Raw genomic sequence first — 20,424 nt, 5'->3', positions numbered from 1 at the left:
GATATTATTTTTTTAAAAAAACATTCCTTTATTTTTACATATTTAAAAAAAATAGTAATAACACATTAATATAGTTGACCTAATATATACTTACAAATATTATAATAAATATCATATTGCATTTGCCAAACTACGATGGACGTTGTGGATTTTTTATGTTATATGCATGGAAACATTGTTAATGGGTCAAACGAGATAGAATATGATAGGTAACCATCTCTTCGTATAAACATGCATCATCAAGTTGACTTCAACACATTAATCGATGGATTATGTGATGCATTATCCATAAATTGAGATGATGGGGTAGAGGTAATATTTAGATATGGTAGTTATGTAGCGGGATCTACTTTCTATATCCCTATCTCATTACAAAGTGAGACTAATGTACGGTTCATGATGAGCAACGCTCCATACCCTCCAAATAGAGTTGAACTGTATATATCCCAACCTAGTGTCACAAGTCCAGCATCAACGAGAGAAGAAGTTGAAACTACTATTGAGTTTGAAAGTCATGATGTGAAGGATGAGCATTGTGATCCAACTATTGCCACAAACGACGAAGAAGTTGAAATAGACAATGATGATGTTGATCTAGATCAGCTATCTGGTCAATTTTATGGCGTATATGAAGTCCACGAAACATTTACTGAAATAGACCTGAACGAGATGACCATTGAATCTGATTTGACAACGGGGGAAGATAGTAATATGGGGTCTGATTCACTGCTTAAAGGGATGATATTCAATTCCAAATTGGATTTAAAAAATGTAGTAAAAAACTATTCAATCATTCGACATTAAAATTCTGAATTCATTGAGTCGAAGAAAACAACATGGGATGTCAGGTGTAAAAGATATGGCAATGGGTGCACGTGGAGACTTTGCGCTGTTAGCCGTAAAAAAACACGATAAATTTGAAATTACCCAGTACAATGGCCTACATTCTTGTGTGTATGCAAGATTGAGTCAGGATCACAATCAATTGGACTCAGATCTAAATGCATCTGAGGTAAGCAACATAGTGAAAAAAATCCGTCAGTTGACATCAAAACATTACAAGATATTATCTTGAAGAAGTATGGTTATTCCGTCAGTTACTGGAAAGTGTGGGACGGAAGAAGAAAGACAATTGCGAAGATATTCGGAGATTGGATCGAATCATACAATTTACTGCCCAAATGGATGAATATCTTACAAATCACAAACCCCAGTACAGTCGTCCACTAGAGGCTAAATGAGGTGGATTGTGATGAAAGGATTGTAATATTTAGTAGCATGTTTTGGTCGTTTGGACTTGTTATTGAGGGTTTCAAGCCTTGCAGGCCGCTACTTCAAATTGACGAAACCCATTTGTATGGGAAGTATGAAGGAACATTGTTAATAACTATCTCAGTTGATGCAAATGGTAACGTTTATCCGGTTGCATATGCCATTGTACCGGAGGAAAGTACTGACTCGTGGGGCTGGTTTTTGAGAAATTTATGGGATCATGTGGTGCATAGAAGGGAGGGAATGTGTCTAATTTCAAATAGACACAAAGGCATTATATCTGCGGTTAGAAACCCTAACAACAGTTGGGTTGGAGTATACCCTAACAACATGTGATAAAAATCTTTAGAACATGAATTATAAAAATGAATTTGACTTTTAATTTAATTTAAATAGTAAATGAAAAATATAAAAATAATGAAAGAGATAATAGTTAAGATAATCTATACGTCTTTTTTAATTATATTAAATATGAAACGTGATGGGTGCTGAATGATTGAACGAATATAAATTTCATTATTCGAAAATAGAAATATTGGATATAAAGTTTGAACGTAATCTAAGAGGTGAAATAAAATAAGATATGAAGTTTGAAAGAGTGATTTTGACATGACCAAATCACTTTTACTATTACCAAAATCACTTCACCCTAACTATAGTTAAGCTTGACAAATAAACAAATTTGATTTTAGAAAAGTAAAAATCACTTTAAAAATGATTTTGGGAGTATAAAAAATTTGGTCATTTTGGAATCTGATTGACCAAGAATTAGTAATATAGCACAGTATAAATATTAACATTTTCCAGCGTCAAATCACGATTTTTCCTCAATTTTCTTCTCTAATATTAGTAATTCAAAATTGAAAATCACTTTTAAATGTATACAAAAAAATCATATCATACCATACATTGAAATGATTAAATAAAAATCACTTTTACAAAATCAATTCTACATTAATTTTTTTTTTTTTTTCAAAAACTACCCTCTCACTTTCAAATATGTCTCGAACAAATCAAGTAAAAACAATTATCTCAAATAAATCAAGCAAAAACAACTTAATGACAAAAAAATATTAGATTTTTTTTTTTTTTTACTTAATTTTCACTCTATGTAGACCTGATATTGAATCAACTACATGAAATCTTTAATCCTAATTTTAGCATAATATGGGAAAAAAAGATAGAGAAATTCACATGTTGTATGAACTTCCAAATTTCTTAAAGCATCTTCTATCATAATCCTGTCTCCACCATCATTCATCCCAAGATTTGATTCGTTATTGAATTTATTTCTTACTTCTCTTTATTTTTAGTTAAAGGAAATCATCCATCTTAGTAGACAATTCACCATTGTTTTCTTTTTTTTCCTTTTTTCTTTATTGAATCTCTCTCCCTATTTTTTTTCTCAATCTTTAGTGATGGTTTCTCTCAAATTGTTACCTTGAAATTGGAAGGAAAAGGGAAATTTTCATGCTCTTTCCATAAATTTTTTTTTGTTTTATTAGTTTTTTTAAGAGAGTTATTGGCCAACACAAAAAGATATGTATACCAAAGAGGTGTGACTTTAATGGTAAAATAACAGAAGAATGTAAAATTAAATGGAAAAAAAATGTGTAAAAAAGGTACGTATAAAACTATGGAGGACGGTGAGGGTGAGGGCAAAAGAGTAATTATAAAAAAATTTAAGGTAAAGAGAAACTTAATCATTGTTCCCCATTTAATAGAATAGAGATTGATTTATTCCTAATTAATAGTACCAAACATAGAAAAAGAAAAAAAAAATTAAGATTTTTCAAAATCACTTTTTAACCCATTGTTTTAAATGACATGATTACTAAAAAAAAAAAATTTAAATATAATAAAATATCATTTTCTATCAATGATTTTGAAAACCGTCCCTCAAAATTGACTTTTAATTTAAGTTGATATTACTACTATTCGGTTGATTTAGGGCGAAACTTCGTGTATTCGAGCGGGACAGTTCAAATATTTTGCATAACGGACGTTGAGATGGTGAAGGAAATTGGTCTATCAACCACGTTAAGTTTGGGAAAGCCTGCCCACTTGTCGAAGGATAGTGGGCCCTTATTGGGCCTGGGTATTTTGGATCAAGTGGCCCAATTTGGGTCCACCAAAGGAAGACTATTGCTCCTCTCTACCTTGATATAGTCGAGGTAAAATATCATTTCATTTGTTTTTTTAAATTGGTAAACACATTTAATCCAACCATGTTTGTTCTTGCTTTTTTGTTTTCAAAATTGATTTAACTTTTCATTTTAGTCTTTTTTGTTTCAAACTATAGTTTATTAGTTATTGGGTTAATAGATAATCCAATGTGATCATGTGATAAAAGTAGGGTTAAAATATACTTTTGGTCACTAAGCTTTCATTGAAGTAACACTTTAGTTCATGTACTTTTGTAATGATTTAGTATCTATCATGAAATATATTGTTAAGAATTAATGAAATTTCTTACACATATAGAGATCAGAAAATCAAATTTAGTTATAAATTATATTGACCAAGTCATTATGTAATAAAAATTGACACTTAATTTTGATGAGATTTTTCATTATAGGGACTAAATTATTAAAAATTTCAAAGTAGTATAAGGTCTACGTTGTTACTCATTAAAGTTTATGGATTAAATTGTTACAAATTTGAGAGTACACTAAAGCTTAAGGACTAATTTGTTACTCATAAAAATTTAGGGTCAAAAAATGTTTTTTAACCTAAAAGTAATTTATGGATGTGGGGGTGATTTCATATTTTGAGTTAAATTAACAGCCTTAGTAGTCATAGAGTTAAATTATTATGTCTATGAACTTTAAAAATGTATTTTCATAGACGAGCGAACTTTAAATTCAATGACTGATATGTCTTTAAATTTAAAACTGATCTAGCATGTCCTCTAAACGTCTTTGAACTCTTAATTTCTTATATGTTAATCCATGAACTTTGAGAGTTTTGTCTACTTGATCCATAAAATTTCAAAAGCTCATAAGCTAACTTTGTAGTACTGAAAGTTCTGAGACCAATTAGACACAGAATTCAAAGTTCATGAACTAAATATGTAGTTTAGCCTTTTATATATAATAGATCCATCACAGATTCCTCATTGATCTATTTGACATAAAATTAACTTCGTGTCTAATAGATCCATACATTTTATCCCATTATAGTTTAACGATTTTAAAACGAAAATCCATTTATTTATAGGGCTAATTATTTGGTTTAAATGATAGAAGATGAACTGAAAGATCTTTGAATTTACCAAACATGACAAATCTTATGGTGGAATCTGTAAAGTCTATGGTAAGATCATGGGAAACCATAGTTGACAATGATGGAGGACAATATGAAATCAATATTGATAGCTATCTTAGAACCTTATCTGCCGATATTATCTCGAAAGCATGTTTCAGAAGTAATTATTGTGAAGGGAAAGAGAATTCCGAAAACTTAGAGCTCTTCAAGTTATCATGTCCAAAGCAAGCATTGGTGTCCCTGGGTTCAGGTATATATGTGGGAGATTTGATCCTCCGACCTTAAGAAAAAGAGTAAATGTTAATTACTGATACTGTTGAGCTATACGTATTTTGACACCGAAACCATCCATCAATGTAATTAAATATTGATTTGATTTATATCGTGTGAGTAACAAATCTAAGTGTTTATGTGCTAGGTATCTCCCCACCAAAAGCAATAGAGAAATATGGAAGCTTGAGAAGGAAATAGAATCAATGGTTTTAGAAGTGGTAAATGAATGAATCAAGAAGGGTTCAAACGAAAAGGACTTGTTGCAAATAATTCTTGAGGGTGCAAAATGTCTTGATGAAGACAATAACTAGTTGAAGATATCTCGAGACAAGTTCATTGTTGATAACTGCAAAAACATATACTTTGCTGGCCATGAGACGACAGCAATAACAACATCGTGGTGCTTGATGTTATTAGCAATACATCTGGATTGGCAAGCTCGTGTTCGTTCTGAAGTACTCAAATGTTGTCAAGATCACGCTCTCGATGCAGAAACAATTAAGAACATGAAGACGGTAGTTTTACTTACTAATGTCGAAACTTTGAATGGTTTGTTTGGTTACAAGAATTCAATTCTTATGATCTTAATTAATTTCTGATTGCCTGTTAGTTGATGATGGTGATTTAAGAGACACTTAGGCTGTACCCACCAGGTGTTTTTATCACAAGAGAAGCATTGGAAGACATAAAATTCAAAAACATTACGATTCAAAGGGATGAGTTTTCAAATTCCGATCTCAATGCTACATCATAATGTTGATATTTGGGGACCGAACGCGCTCTTGTTGGATCCCCAGAGGTTCAGTAATGGCGTCCTCAAAGCTTGCAAGAATCCACAGGCTTACATACCGTTTGGGGTCCGGTCTCATGTGTGCGCCGGCCAACATTTTGCATTGATAGAGCTGAAAGTGATTGTGAGCCTTATTGTGTCAAAATTTGAATTCTCTCTTTCATCTTCTTATGAGCATTCCCCTGCCTTCAGCTTGGTTGTGGAGCCTAAAAATGGAGTTATTCTCAATCTAAGGAAGCTCTGATGTTTCTATTAATAAATTTTGGATCTGAAAATCTTGTAGAACTTGTGAAATAAAATAGTTTATACACAAGTTATGAGATGTTTACAGGACAAGGAAATTTGGGTTTCAACTTAAATAGTATTTATTACATTTGTAATCCTTAGTTACATAATCTTGTTGTTCTAACAAGATAATTTCTTTAATATTTACATATTTAGTTTTTGAAATGAATTATATAATATTATCAATTGCATTAATTAATTGGGCTGAATGGCTAAACAAGACAAGTCTTGTTTGCTTGGTTGGTAGGATACTAGGATTTAAATTCTATATTTAATATCTTGCTCCTTCTACTCAGTTTGAGAGTTGAAAATTTTTTGTGGGATTTAATTATTGTTATAGACAAGTTTTTCAATATTGAATGTTAAGAGTTTTAATTTTAGTTCTCTATTTTTCTAATTTAGCTGATTTAATGACACTTTCTTATATTTATCATTTCTATAGGATCCATTTTGAAATGAAATATCAACCCAATAAATAATATGGTTTATCAAATGTTGTTTTAAATTTTAATTTTCGATTTTTGAAAATTGTATTTTTAAAATAAAAAAAAAAAAAAAAGAAAAGAAAAGTACTTTTTCTTTTAATTTTCAAATTTTAGCTTTTAACTTGAAATAAGTTTTAGACAACAAAACATAAAAACTAATAAAATCAAATTTGATTTCATTTTTTGTTTATTAAATTTTTAATAAAAATTATAAAATTAAAATTTAATCTGCAGATGTTATATATGAAATTGATAAATTTTAAGAGAAAACAACATTAGAGATGATTGTTTTGATTAAAATTTATGAATTTCAAAAGAATTACTTGGTGGTTAATTTGTATATTAGTCAAATTTATTTTGTGCATAACTTTATTTTAGGTAAAATTTGCAACACATCACGATCTAATTAATAGAACGTAACAAATTTATGATCAAAATTGTTTTTTTTTTTTCTTTTTTGAGTTTTTCCCTTCAATTTGAAAATGTTTTCAAAATATTTTTTTAGTTAACCTTAATCATGTTCTTTTTTCATAAAGAAAAAAAAAAGTAGTTTTCGTAAATTTCATTTAAAAAATATAAACTAGAGTCTTGCCATTTCCCTTTGGTATTTACCATTAAATTGCATATTCAATCTTCAAAAGTACAGTGATTCTATAAAATTAAAAAGCCTTCAATATTGAAAATAGTAAACACCAAAGACCATAATCATAATTAAGCCGTAAAAAGAAATTAATAAGAGTTTAATTAATTATATAAGACTTTGTGAGTCAATAATAAAAGACTAAAGGGTAGTTTCGAAAATTGGAAGAATAGTTTTGGAAAAATGGTAGCTTCATACACTTGGGAATGATTTTGACCCGACCCGGTCCGGCCCATGGGGTTTGATGACTTCTTTAAAAGGGATTTCTACGTGACCTTAAAGAGGCTAGTTTTGAACATTTCATTTTTTTGCCAAAAAAAAAAAAAAAGAAAAAGAAAAAAATCTATTAATCTCCCTATTTTCATTAATATTAGTGGTTATTTACAATTTAGCCCTCACATATGTTAGGTATATTATTCTCTCTACCCATGCATATGCATATTCTCTCTCTCATGCATATATTCTCTTCCCCATGCTACAAAGTTATTTCTTCCTCCCCTCTCTTTTCTCCCTCCGACGGTGTGATTGTGAGTTACAGGTGGGAGATAGATGACATGGGGCGATCCGACAATGGGATGAGCATGGGATGACAAGAACGGCGATGACGAACTCAGAGCGGACGAACTACAATGACGGATTCAAAGCAAATGAACAACGATGGTAGACTCAGAATAAATAAACGGTGACGGTGGACTCAGAGCAAACAAATGGTAGACCCAATTCAACTTTTAGTTTTATTTTTTCTTATTTTTTATATATACTGTGATATATGTATTTCTTTTTTAGCTTTGGTAGGAAATTTGATAAATATTATGGTATATGTATTCATCTAGTTGATATAAACGAGACTGTTTTTTTTTGTTTTAGATTTCATGTATTATAATATATATACTGTGGGCTAAATGAAATTTATGAAGATTTATATAGTGGTATATTTCATATATTAGCTTATACTATGATTTATGTCAAACACTAAGTCAATCTCTAATTTATAAATGATAGTATATTTCACATATTAGTTAGAATATTTTCAAATATCTAACAAAATGTTCTAAGAAATATTTAAAATAATTATGAATCCATCAAAACGTTCTAAGGTATATTTAAAATAATCATGAATCTGTCAAAATATTCTAAGGTATATTTAAAATAACCATTAATTCATAAAAAAACCAATAAGTTGATATGTGAAAACCAACTTAAATAGAAAATAAAATTTCATTAAATGCATTTTTTTTCCAAATTGAAAAATGAAAGAATTACAATAAATGTATTTTCTCTCTCCAATTGATAAATAAGAAAATTTATATTAAATACATTTTCTATCTATATAATAAATGTATTTTCTCTCCCATCATTAAAGTAACCCGAAAATAGAAAAAAATATATAAAAAAAACAGATATAAATAAATAAAAAGGGTATAACTGTTCAAAATTAACCATAAAAATGATCTTTAAAAAAAAATCAAACTTTAAGACATTTACAAAAATATAAGATTTTTTTTTAGGCGTTCTAAGTAGAAACCCCCTCTAAAAATGTGACCGCAAGTCGTTTCTAATTTTTCCTTGGGCAGATCCCATAGAACAGAAACCTGTTGGATTTTGGACGGTTGACTTTTATTTTAATTAAAAAAATTTAACAAGTTTTTAATTGGCCTAATTTATATATATAAAGTTTAAAACATATCTCTTTGCATTTTTTTTTTTTAAAAAAATACTATTCAAAACTATCCTTACCATTAGCAAAATAAACCAAAATGATGTGGATGGTCAAGGAAACACTTCTATGGGGAAAAAAAAAAAAAATGGTGATGATGAACAATTTGCTTATAAATGCATTCACCAATGAATAGATTACGAATGCAGTAAATGTTGCTAAACATCGTTGTAAACGAACAATAAATTTGTATTACGAGGTTGGAAAGATTTGGCTATGTGAAAAGATGAAATTGAATTCTAATATGATAGACAATGCATAGAAATCTTATTGATACATACTTGAAAATTTAAAATCTAAAGTGGTGAATTAACCTTATTCTATAGGGTTGTTTTCAAGTATAAATGTTTATCACTTATTAACAATGACGTTTTGTTATATTTAAAAATATTTCTAGTAGTTTTATCATTTAAAATAATAATCCTATTCTTTTATACTACAAAATTCACCCAAATTAATATTAAACTTGCTTATTCCATAATATATTAGTTTTTCATCTAATTAATGGTAATAAATTGGTTAAGTTTTAGGGTTACATTACAATTCTCATTATTATTTTAGAAGTGGTATTAACGTAGAAACTAAAAACTAAAAATTTATGTTTAAGTAGACGTCAAAAAGTTTATTTGTGCAAAAGAGTGAAAAAGTTTATGTTTTTACATTTTTATGACTTTTATATTTTTACCTATTAATATAATGAAAAAAAAACTAAAAATTGATATAAAAAAATTGGAGAAACTTATTCTTCCCATATTTTCTTTCTTCTCGGTTCTCACTCTCCATATCTTAATTATGGAGTTCAATTTAATTTTAATAGAGAGTTCTCTAATAAGATTTCAAATTAATTAAATTGATTTGTTTCTAAATTGAATTTCAAATTATTGATAATTCACTTAAAATAAATTTTCAATTTGATTTCAATTTATAATTTCTAAATAGTATCTCAATTTAGAAATTGATCAATGGTGTGAAATAAAATTGGGCCATAACGAAATCCTGCTTATGGCAATTAAGTCTAAATGAGCTACTTCAGTAGACCAAACATAAACGATTTTCGGATTGAATTAGTCAAATTTTATTTGATTTGATTAGAGTTTTGTTTTGCCTATATTTTCAAATCTATTTTTCTGACAATTTAGTTTGAAATAAAATAAATTGCATCTTTTCAAAATTGTTTTTTAACAATAAAGTTTGAAATCAAATAAATTGCTTATGTTAAAAAATTATAGTTTTAACAATGAAATTTGAAATAAAACAAAATTGTCTCTTTCCAAATAGTTTTGACAATGAACAATCTAGTTTGAAATAAACGAATGGTCTCTTTTCAAAATCAATATTAATGAATCTAAATTGTCAATTTTTAAGTGTAGATTTTCAAGATAAGAATTCTCCAATTTTTAAAATTGAGTTTCAACATTGAAGCTGGAAATAAAATAAATGGTCTACTGCTTAGAACAAAATTTTGAAATAAGAACTTTTTGTTTTTAGAAGTTTAACTCAAGTAAACTTTCTAAAGTTTTAGAATAAAATGTTTGTTTAATGAACTTCAAAACTTGTATTAAAAGTAGTGTTTTATTTTTAGGGTTTTTCAAAGTTCTAGAAATAAGTGAAACTCTCCCAAACTGATTTATTTTAAACAAACATTTGTTTGGAGTTTAGTAGTATTCTCCTTTTGGTATAATTATTCGAGAAATATATGAAATTTCGAAAAGCACCGGAAAAGTGTTGTCTTAAGCTTAGATTTGGATAGTTTTATTGTTTTAATGTGCTCTTTGATGTTTTATTTGTTTAAATAGTAGAAATCGAGCATATAGATCGGAATGGGTTAATCAAGACATAAAATGACAAAAATACCTCTTAGGAAGGTCAAAGTTTGACGTAGGACAAAGAAGAGGTAAAAAGGGGTCAAAATTGTGGAAAGAAGGGAGCACGACAAGCTGTGGTGCCATGGTCGATGCCACAACCAGAGATAGATCATCAGTCTGGTGTCGCGATGCTGAAAAATTTTTCAGTGTGTGATTTTCATCTAGCGTCGTAGCACACACTTTTGGTGCCACAACACTATGACAACTTGTGCCCATCCATTTATTTCGTTTTGTCGTCATTTGAAGGGAATGGGTGAGGAGTTCACCTAGGGCTTCCACAGAACCAAATAGGTTACTGTTTAGAGGATTTTTCAGAGCTTAAACATCGAGATTAAGTAGAGGAGATCGAGAGGACAACGTGGAGTTTAGTGCTCGCAACGAATCGTGATCAATGGACTTCATGTTCTTTTACTTTTTCTCTTTATTTATTATGTACAACATGATTATGTTGAAGATGCTGAACATGAGTGACTAATTTGTTATTGGCCTTAGGGTTAGATTGATTTCATATTGTTTGTGGTTGGACTTCAATAATTTGATTAATTGAATTCTATTTTCCTTTCATCATGCTTGTGGTTCCCTATTTAAATGCTTAATTGCTATCTAGCATATTAAACTGACGTTAGATTATGCACGAAAGTGATAGAAAAATATTATAGATTAATAATGAAGAATCTCAATGTTGTGTCTAATAGTTCAATTGCATAAAAATATGCTTGACTTTTAGATATTAGAAAGGATTGGGCTTGAGAGAGAAAACCTAGATAGTAAAATTCTATGCCTAGGTAAATATTTAAATTGATGGAATAAAAAATCTTTGAATCTACACCTTGTTGAATGAAATGGACATCCCAGGACAATTTAGCTGGTGAATTCTTTTTTTTGATGGTTTATCGCTCTCTTTATTTTATTTATGTTGGCAAAATCACCACTAAGTGATGAATTCCTAAATAAAGTTAGACAATTTCCTCATAGTTAATTGAATTAAATACCTAATTTCAAATAACGATATTCAATCTCTTGACCATTTTACTATATTAAATTAGATGCATATACTTGTGTGTATCAAATTTCACTAAAAAAGTTTGATGATTGATTTATTTTATACAAACATTTGTTTTGGAAAATTTAGTAGTGTTTTTGGGATAATAGTCCCAAAAAGTACATAAAATTTCAGTAAAAAAGTTTGATGTCAAAATCAGGAAACATGATTTTCTAAATGTTCTTGAGTGGGAAACTTATTTTAAAATTCAAAGTGTATTCCATCCTTTTTTTCTAAGGCTGCCAAATAACTCACAATTGTTGATTCATATTTTATTATTACACCCAATCACTGCTGAAACTTAAATCTGATTTCTAATTTTGCTGACCATTTTTATTTTAAAAGGATAACCAATTACACCTTAAAAATGATTTTTGAGACCATAAACTTCTCACGAAAGAGATCCTTAGAAAAGGACATCCATCCCTCCGTGTCACTATGGCATTGCTATAATGATGATGCTTCAAAAACCAAAACATATATATAACCTTTAATATTCTTCAAAATAAAAGTTTATCTTATTTTATTTTATATTGATTTTTCTATTTCAATATAACCATATAAAACTTTTTTAATATTCTTTGTTAATATTCTTTATTAACCTATCATATTTTTTTAATCTCATTTTTCATTTTTTATATAATATATTATTTATTAAATATATTTTCTTATATTACTTGATGAAAAATAAATTTATTAATGTTGAACTTAATAAATCATAAAAATGATTAAGTATTAAATTATAATCAATATGACGTTCATTTAATATAATAATTGATTAATTTTAATTATAAATTATTCAATTTTAAAATATTTATAATTAAAATTATTATTGATTCTTAATTAATTAAATTTTATCAATATATTAAATGATGATTATTTTTAATTAATTAATCTATTGCAGTTATATACGATTGTCATACTTAATTTTATAAATTAAATACAAACATAATTTTTTCCATAAATTTCTTATAGAATTTACTATGCACAACCAAACACAATTATTTTTTATTTCCAGACATTTTATTCTTAGGTATCTTTTATTCCAAGCATCTATAAAAGACCTATTAGTAGATGTCAACAGGGCCCTTAGGGTACAATTGTCACAATCCCTATAATTTATAATTTCTCAAGTGTCGTTTTACCTTTATTTTTTTATATATATATTATTTTGGTCTCCATAATTTAGAATTTGATAAATTTAAGTTATTGCACTCTCAAATGTACAATTTAATCTATATACTTTCAATACATTCTAATTTTAGTCCTTGGTGAAGTTACTTACTCATTTTCTATATCGAAATTGATTAAATAACAAAAAGAATCTTCGTACAAGGAAATAATGTTTTTAAAATTTATATTGAAAACACTAAAAAAAATTTTGAAAAAATATATTTTTGTGACAATTCGTCAATTTATTCACGTGTTAATAAATTTAAGATTTATTAAAGTATACAAACTAAAATGATATTTTGATTTTTTTAATACAAGAGGAATAAATTTCTAGAATATTTAAGGAATCTGCCTTTTTAAATTAAAAAATGATTAAAATATTTTGATTGCTATGATGAAATAAATAGTTACTTCTTAAACAAATCTACATAATTTTGATTATTCAAACGCTTATGGTACTAAGGAATCTGCCTTTTTAATTTAAAAAATGATTAAAGTATTTTGATTGATAGGATGAAATAAATAGTAATTTTTTAAACAAATATTCATAATTTTGATTATTCAAACGCTTATGGTACAATAAAAAATAAATATAAGTAAATACTTTTTTATGTTACAAATGATAATATAATATAAATAAATAAACTGATGTGATATGTCAACAGATATTCATTTAATGTGTATTATTAATATGTATCGTGTTAATCATTCCAAAAAAATTATTTCTTTTTTTTTTTTTGAAAGAAGCAAACTTCATAAAACTCCAAAATTAAGGGAACAATGAATACAAAAAGCCACTAACAATAATATCACACGTCTATTTGGAGAAGTTAGCAACCTAACTTTTTTTACGAACTTTCGAATGGAAAGAAACAAAAGTATCAAATAAATTTGAGAAATCAATAGCATGACAAGTTATCATATGAGCAACTTGATTCTTATCACAAGGATAAAAAGAAAAAAAAAAGATTCCCTAAGTGCTTTGTCAACACACAAATCTCATCAACAACACTCTTCACATCTGTAAAGTCGACGAATAGTTGTTTATCAAGTTTACCACATCTTTTGTATATATGTTTTGGGTTAATAATTGACATCGAGAATAATTAAATAATATTTAACTCTTTTATTACATTAAAAAAACTATTCATTGATTATTTTATTATTATGATTCTTTTGTTTCTTCATTTTGAGGGAGAGACAATTTCATTCTCACATATGAATCTTCATAGGCCTAACAATCTATATATGTACTATTTCGTTAGAAAAATTTCGTAGAGAGCATGGAAGATTTTAAAAATAGAGTGGAGTCCAACCCAGAAAACATAAAAAATGGTAAAATCCATACATTCATCAATATAAAAGCATAATGTGCAGTACCCACCATAAAGCGAATTTTAATATTGGAAATTTAAAAATTGGGAATTAAAAACGTTGCTCTGATACCACATGATGGTTTGTAAAAACCAGAGATGGAAGCGAGATTGTTTTTCAAATTCAAATTACACATAAAAATAAAATTCACCCTATTATGCATTCTATGAAGATAAATTACAACATATGCTCAAGAACACTACATAGAGGAAGAAAATAAGGTTCAAAGATATAACCTCTAAAGTCCAGAGACCTTCACAAGTTTCCTCTTCTACCGATCGCAAACCCACCTTGGAACACGAACAAAAACAGCAACACTCGATGTAGACAAGATAATCCTCTATATTCTCCTTAGGATATGAGAATTACGGGACTTTTGTGAGCTCTGTTGATTTTGGGAGAGGGAAAAAGATTTTGAGAGAGAGCAACTTTCATGAGAATACTGGCTTCACTTTTTTTCCACACGGAGCATCTATATTTTGGGAGAAGAAGAAGAACGTTATGAAAAAAAACTAACTCGCATTCACGATCTTCATTGAGAGAAGAATAGGGAGGAAATTAGAAATAATTCCCTCCATTTAAATTAAAAATAAAAATAAATTAAAACTAATTTTAATTTATTTAATATATAATTATACATTAACCATCTTAATATATAACGTATATATTATACTATATGTTATATCTAATATAACATATAACATATAGTTTCCATTATATTAAATATAATATAACCTATAGTTTAAAATTCTCTCAATAATATATGAAATTTAATATAAATCAAATTTATATTAAATATATGAATCTAATTCATATAATTAATATTTGAATCATATTCAAATATTTATATCCTTTTAGATAAATTTTATATTATAATGTATCAAATACATTATATTAATTATATCACATATAATTAATTTAAATTAATTATATCATATATAATTAATCCCTCAATTAATTTGAACAATTCAAATTAATCCAAAAATAATTCTCAATAATTCTTATGGACCTCTAGATTGAAGCTCCAATGGTACTTGAATAATTAATTAAACTCCTTTAATTAAATTACCCAACTTTCGTTAATGATCAGTCACTCCACTAAAGACCAACCGCTGCACTCTTCGCACTATAGATATATTTTTGTGTCTATTAGATATAACCAGTCAATAGCGCGATGACCTTTCATAAATTGCTCGTAAGCACAATTGGGCCAAAATTACCGTTTTGCCTTTGTAGTTACATCTAACTCTTTTAGTACCACTTATCCCTCTAATGAACAATAAGTCATAGTCCAACTATGACCAAACCCGATATTAAGGAATGAGTGAATTCTTTCTTGTATAGTTGTGTTGTGTTCCTAACACCCCAATCAAATGAATCCCTAAAATGGTAAGCATATTGAGTTGGCAAACTGACCACTCTCACCATGCAAATTAAAGGACCGCCTTCATAAGTAGGAGTTCACAACTCACTCAGGATTTAGGTCATGTCACCTATGGTTATCTTGGTGAAATGTAAGTCTCTACTATTAATGGTGTTAGATAATGAGACTATTCATTTCATGGTTCAGTCTTATACAAACCCTTTTGTATAAAAATACCCCCGCTCATATGTCTCTACATGCATGATCAGAATCAGATCATTTTTAGAACTTTACAATAATTGTAACATCTACAAGGCAGGTCATATTCGTAGTGTCACCAGGATAAGGTATCTAGCCTTATTTATCTACTACAGACCATTCATGTTATGACTTAAACACAATCCACCTATATGTCTCTACATACATGTTTAAGTTACAAAAGATAACCTTGGATGTTTATTTATTGGTTTTGTGAGTTAATGCTACTAAATGTCGAATAGAATTTCTCAGATTTTATTAAATAAAAAAAAGCTGTTTGTACAATACAATTACAAACTACAGGACCCATGAGATTTAGGATATCAACCCCAACAAGAAGAAGAACATAAATTGGATAAATAATCGGCATAAGAGCAATTCAGGGACTTCTTACTAGTAGAGATTTCCTATAAATAACTTTGAATCTAAGTTGTTCGGACAAGAATATTAGGAATAGTAGCACCATTTATCAATTGATTTCAATAATTCCATATACTCCAACATGTTACTACAATTGAACCAAGCTCTTTAAGAGACATATTGCATTTAGATGGGACCATCTATGTATGAAACTTAGATTGAAATCTTCAAAAATTAGATGGTAACAAGAAATATGACTCCAAATCTCCATGGCCCCGGGGCAGCAAAATAATACATGATCAATAGACTCTGGTTCTTCATAGTAAAAAGGGCAGTGAGTATATATATCCATACCACTAAGATGTAACGTCACTCTCATAGGAAGAATATTATGAAGAGTTCTCCACACAAAATGATGTGTTTTTTTTTTAAAAAAAAAAACCATCCAAAACTTTCATAATTTTCACATCATTTCACCTCAAAATGTTCCTAAGTTTTATATTACTTTGTAATTATTTTCCATTTATTTTTAAAATGTTTGCTTTCGCATCAATATTTACACAGACACTTACAATAGAGATCTAAATGTGTCTTACTTTATAAGAATTATGATTAAAAATGGTCAATTATAATCTAATTAAGTCATAATCAATGTTTCATTAACTAATTATACCAATTTTCATCAATTTCTATAAATTTTTCCAAAATTTTTATCGACATAGATATTTCCATCTATATTTTCATAAAATCAAGGCCTCGATATTTCCATCGATATCAATATATTGAATTTTGATTATAACTAAAAAGCTAGGAATCGGTCGTTTATCGACAATGATAAGTTCGTTGACTTTTTGAAAATTACTTAAGGGTCTAGGTTGTTTCAATAATTAACTTCAAATCTATAATTTGTTGACGGCATTCGAGCATACCAAATGAGATATCTTGTTCCTGGCTTCTTGTTTATTGTTTGGTATGTCATGCAAAGAACAACATTTAGGTATTTAGATTAGAGAGCATCCACCTTTGGTGGAACATTTAGGTATTTAGATTAGAGAGCATCCATATTTTGTAGTTGCATTGTGTGTAGAGATTCGTTTTCCTTTTGTCTTAGTTTTTAGTTTTCAATTTACTTTAAGGGAAAAAAAATATCTTTTTCATCCCTGAATTTTCAAGAATATGTGTATTTGATTCCTAATGTTTTAAATGGGCTATTTTAGTTATTGAATTTTTAAAAATAGATTTAAATGGTCTCCTACTAATAAAATCATTAAAATTAATAATAAAAATTGAGTAAATGATGATGTGGTAAGAAAATTAGGAAATATATATACATATATTTTTAATTTTTTTTCTTTTTCTCTCTTTCTCCTCTCTCTCCTCCCATTTTCACACTGAATCCCTCCTCCCTTTCCATCCCCTCTCTCTTTCTTTTTCATTTTTCATTCAAATGCAACTTCCTTTTTCATTTTTCAATCAAAGGAGAAAAAGATGCTAAAACTTTAAGATAAATAAACATTATACATAATACCAGAATCATCCTTCGACTTTAGTTATTTTCTTCTTTCTTTGTCTTTGTGGGCAAAATCAATTCTTGGTAACTACCCAATCAGAAAAATCCACCTCAACTTCGGAGCAATGTCTCATTTCTCAATTAACTCTGCTCTCAATTCCAAACTTCTTCCCTAATTTTCCAGATGAGTCTCCTCTATGAGCCATTCTGGTGGATTCGTCATCAATTCATTCCAAGTTTCAACCTCTAAACGTTTACAACTGCTTAACATGACAGATAATGATAGCTTTCCTTTGGTTCTATATCAAAATCAATGACTAATACTCTCTAAAAATCACTTGAAGATGTATACAAATTGTTGATATAAACCTTGTGTCATTCTACCCATCTTCAAAATTAACTACTCAACCAAATTTCGAAATTTACTTTCCTATGGCTTCATCCTTGCCTCTGGAGCAGGGTTAATGTGAAGAAAGAAGGGTTGAAATTTTAGAGAGATAAAATTAAAGCAAAAATAACAGGAAAGTTGATGTTTGAAAATTTTAAATGACACATTAAGTTTGTAGCTGGAAGGAAAAGTTGCATCTGAATGAAAATGAAAAGAAAAAAAGAAGAAGATGGAAATGGAGGAGGGATTTAGAGTAAAAATGAGAGGATAGAGAAAGAGAAAGGAGAAAGATGAGGGAAAGAAGAGAGGAGAAAGAAAGAAGAGGAAAAAAATTAAAAAATATTTTTTTTTCCTAATCATCTTGCCACATCATCATTTAGTAATTTTTATAATTAAATTTAATGGTTTTATTAATAGAAGAGATCAACTAAAGTGGCCAATTTGAAACATTAGGCACTAAATACACAAACAGGAACCAAAAAGGTATTTCGTCTATTTCAACTATCAGTACCATAAACTAACCATAAAATTGGATAACATACTTACATTGTTACTTTTCTTGCAAAAAAAAAAATTATTATTATTTACAAAATTTTGATTAAAAAAATTAACTTCAAAATAACTAATTTTAAAATTTATTAAAATACATTTACTAAAATTGCAATTTGAAAATATATGGACTAATATAAGGCAAAACTCAAGAGACATGAATCAAAATAGTATTTTAATCTAAATTATATATAAAAAAATATTTATATAAGAAACTGAAACGGTGGGTATACTACCTTGATACTTTTGAAAATAATTGAACATAAAGAATAAATAATAATTATAATAAAGCTACTTTTTTTAGTATAGGATATGAGAATTTTAATTTTCAACTTTTAAGGAAACAAGTACATATTGGCAAGCTATACACCATACTTCAAAGGCAGTTAGCCACGTGCTTAATCTGTTGAGCTATAATTCGCACTTTGTCTCCATTTGATTTGTTTATGAGAGTAAAGATCTATTTTCTCTATCCAGTCGTCTCTATAAGAAGTGAACAATACGTTTTAAGGTGTGAAATGAGAAAAAAAACAAAAGAGAAAATTAATTTTGAATAAGACACCTCCTCGACTTTTCTCGAAATGAGACACCTCAATATATTTTCCAATAAATGACATCCAACAAAAAAACAAAACAAAACAACAATTTATTCATTTCGTAGCATAAAATTTATTCATTTAAACAAAAATTACCCCGTCTAATTGGCTAAAGAACATTTATGTTTGCATTTTTGGAAAATTAACAAGTCAAATTATTATGAATATCACAGACAAAAAAGTTCAAATGATATTTTGTTTTTTTCACAAAAGAAAACTATGCTAAAATATGTGTATTGTCTAGCTTTAACTCAATAAATAAAAAATTATTTTTGAAAAACATTATATTATACTTGTCACTTTATTTTACCTAAGCGTCAATTTCTTTGGGAAAAAAATCAATGTTAGAATATTTTATAATGTCTCTACCAATGGTATTAAGATTTGATGGACAAAAAGTTGTCAAGACTATCTATCAATTAAATAATATTTCATGATTTATAGTATTAGTAGTAAGACTAGGTTGAACCACATAGAGCCTAAGATAAAATCTCTTTAAGCTAATTTGGTCTATGAAAAGTAGGGGGGTTAAGTAAGATATATTAAGAGAGAGAGAACAATACACGCGAGATTACTTACGTCGATTAAGAGACTGTTGGGTTATCTATAGATTAATTCATGATTTACCATGCAAGGGTTCGTGGGTTACCTAATTCATTAAGCCGAATTGACTATCTAGAAAAACTAGACAAACTCCCCCTTTTGAAAACCAACATGGATGTTGATTCCTAAATTAACTAAGTATTCTCACGCAAGCCTATTTACTTAGTTAACTATATTAGTCTCTTGGATCGATTAGAACATTAAGTTACATTAGCCAAATCGAACCTAACGTGTTTTCTTTCCTTAGGTTTCATTATCTTTCACTATTGGATGATCCTAGAAAAACTAGCAATCGAACCTTAACTATAACTAAAACCTATTGCTACTCAAATTAAGCATGTTATGGTTATAATTACAGATAACCATAACATGCATACCGAACATACATAACACATGCTTAGGATGACCAATCTGTCAAATTAATCGAACATACATTGCATATGAATTAAAGCAAAGAGAGGAAAACAAGAACAAACAGAAAATTCCAAAAACATACGTGAAAATCTCATAAATCCATAGAAAATGCCCAATAAACTTCAAAATCGACGTTTAGACCTTCAACCATTCATCAAAACTTGAATCCCCCAACGCCAAATCTTCAAATACAAGTCTAA

At 28.2% G+C, this 20,424-nt stretch overlaps 1 pseudogene; it reads left to right on the top strand.

Annotated features, from left to right (window-relative positions):
• Positions 1 to 396: 396 nt before the first annotated feature.
• On the top strand, positions 397 to 5,846 carry LOC120067529 (cytochrome P450 714C2-like; annotated as a pseudogene).
• Positions 5,847 to 20,424: the final 14,578 nt, after the last annotated feature.

The sequence above is a fragment of the Benincasa hispida genome, chromosome 12 (genome assembly GCF_027475165.1).
Source record: "Benincasa hispida cultivar pf3 chromosome 12, pf3_genome.v1.1, whole genome shotgun sequence".
Lineage (NCBI taxonomy): Eukaryota > Viridiplantae > Streptophyta > Magnoliopsida > Cucurbitales > Cucurbitaceae > Benincasa > Benincasa hispida.
Note: the sequence above shows the minus strand (reverse complement) of the source record. Positions and strands in the feature narration are given on the sequence as shown.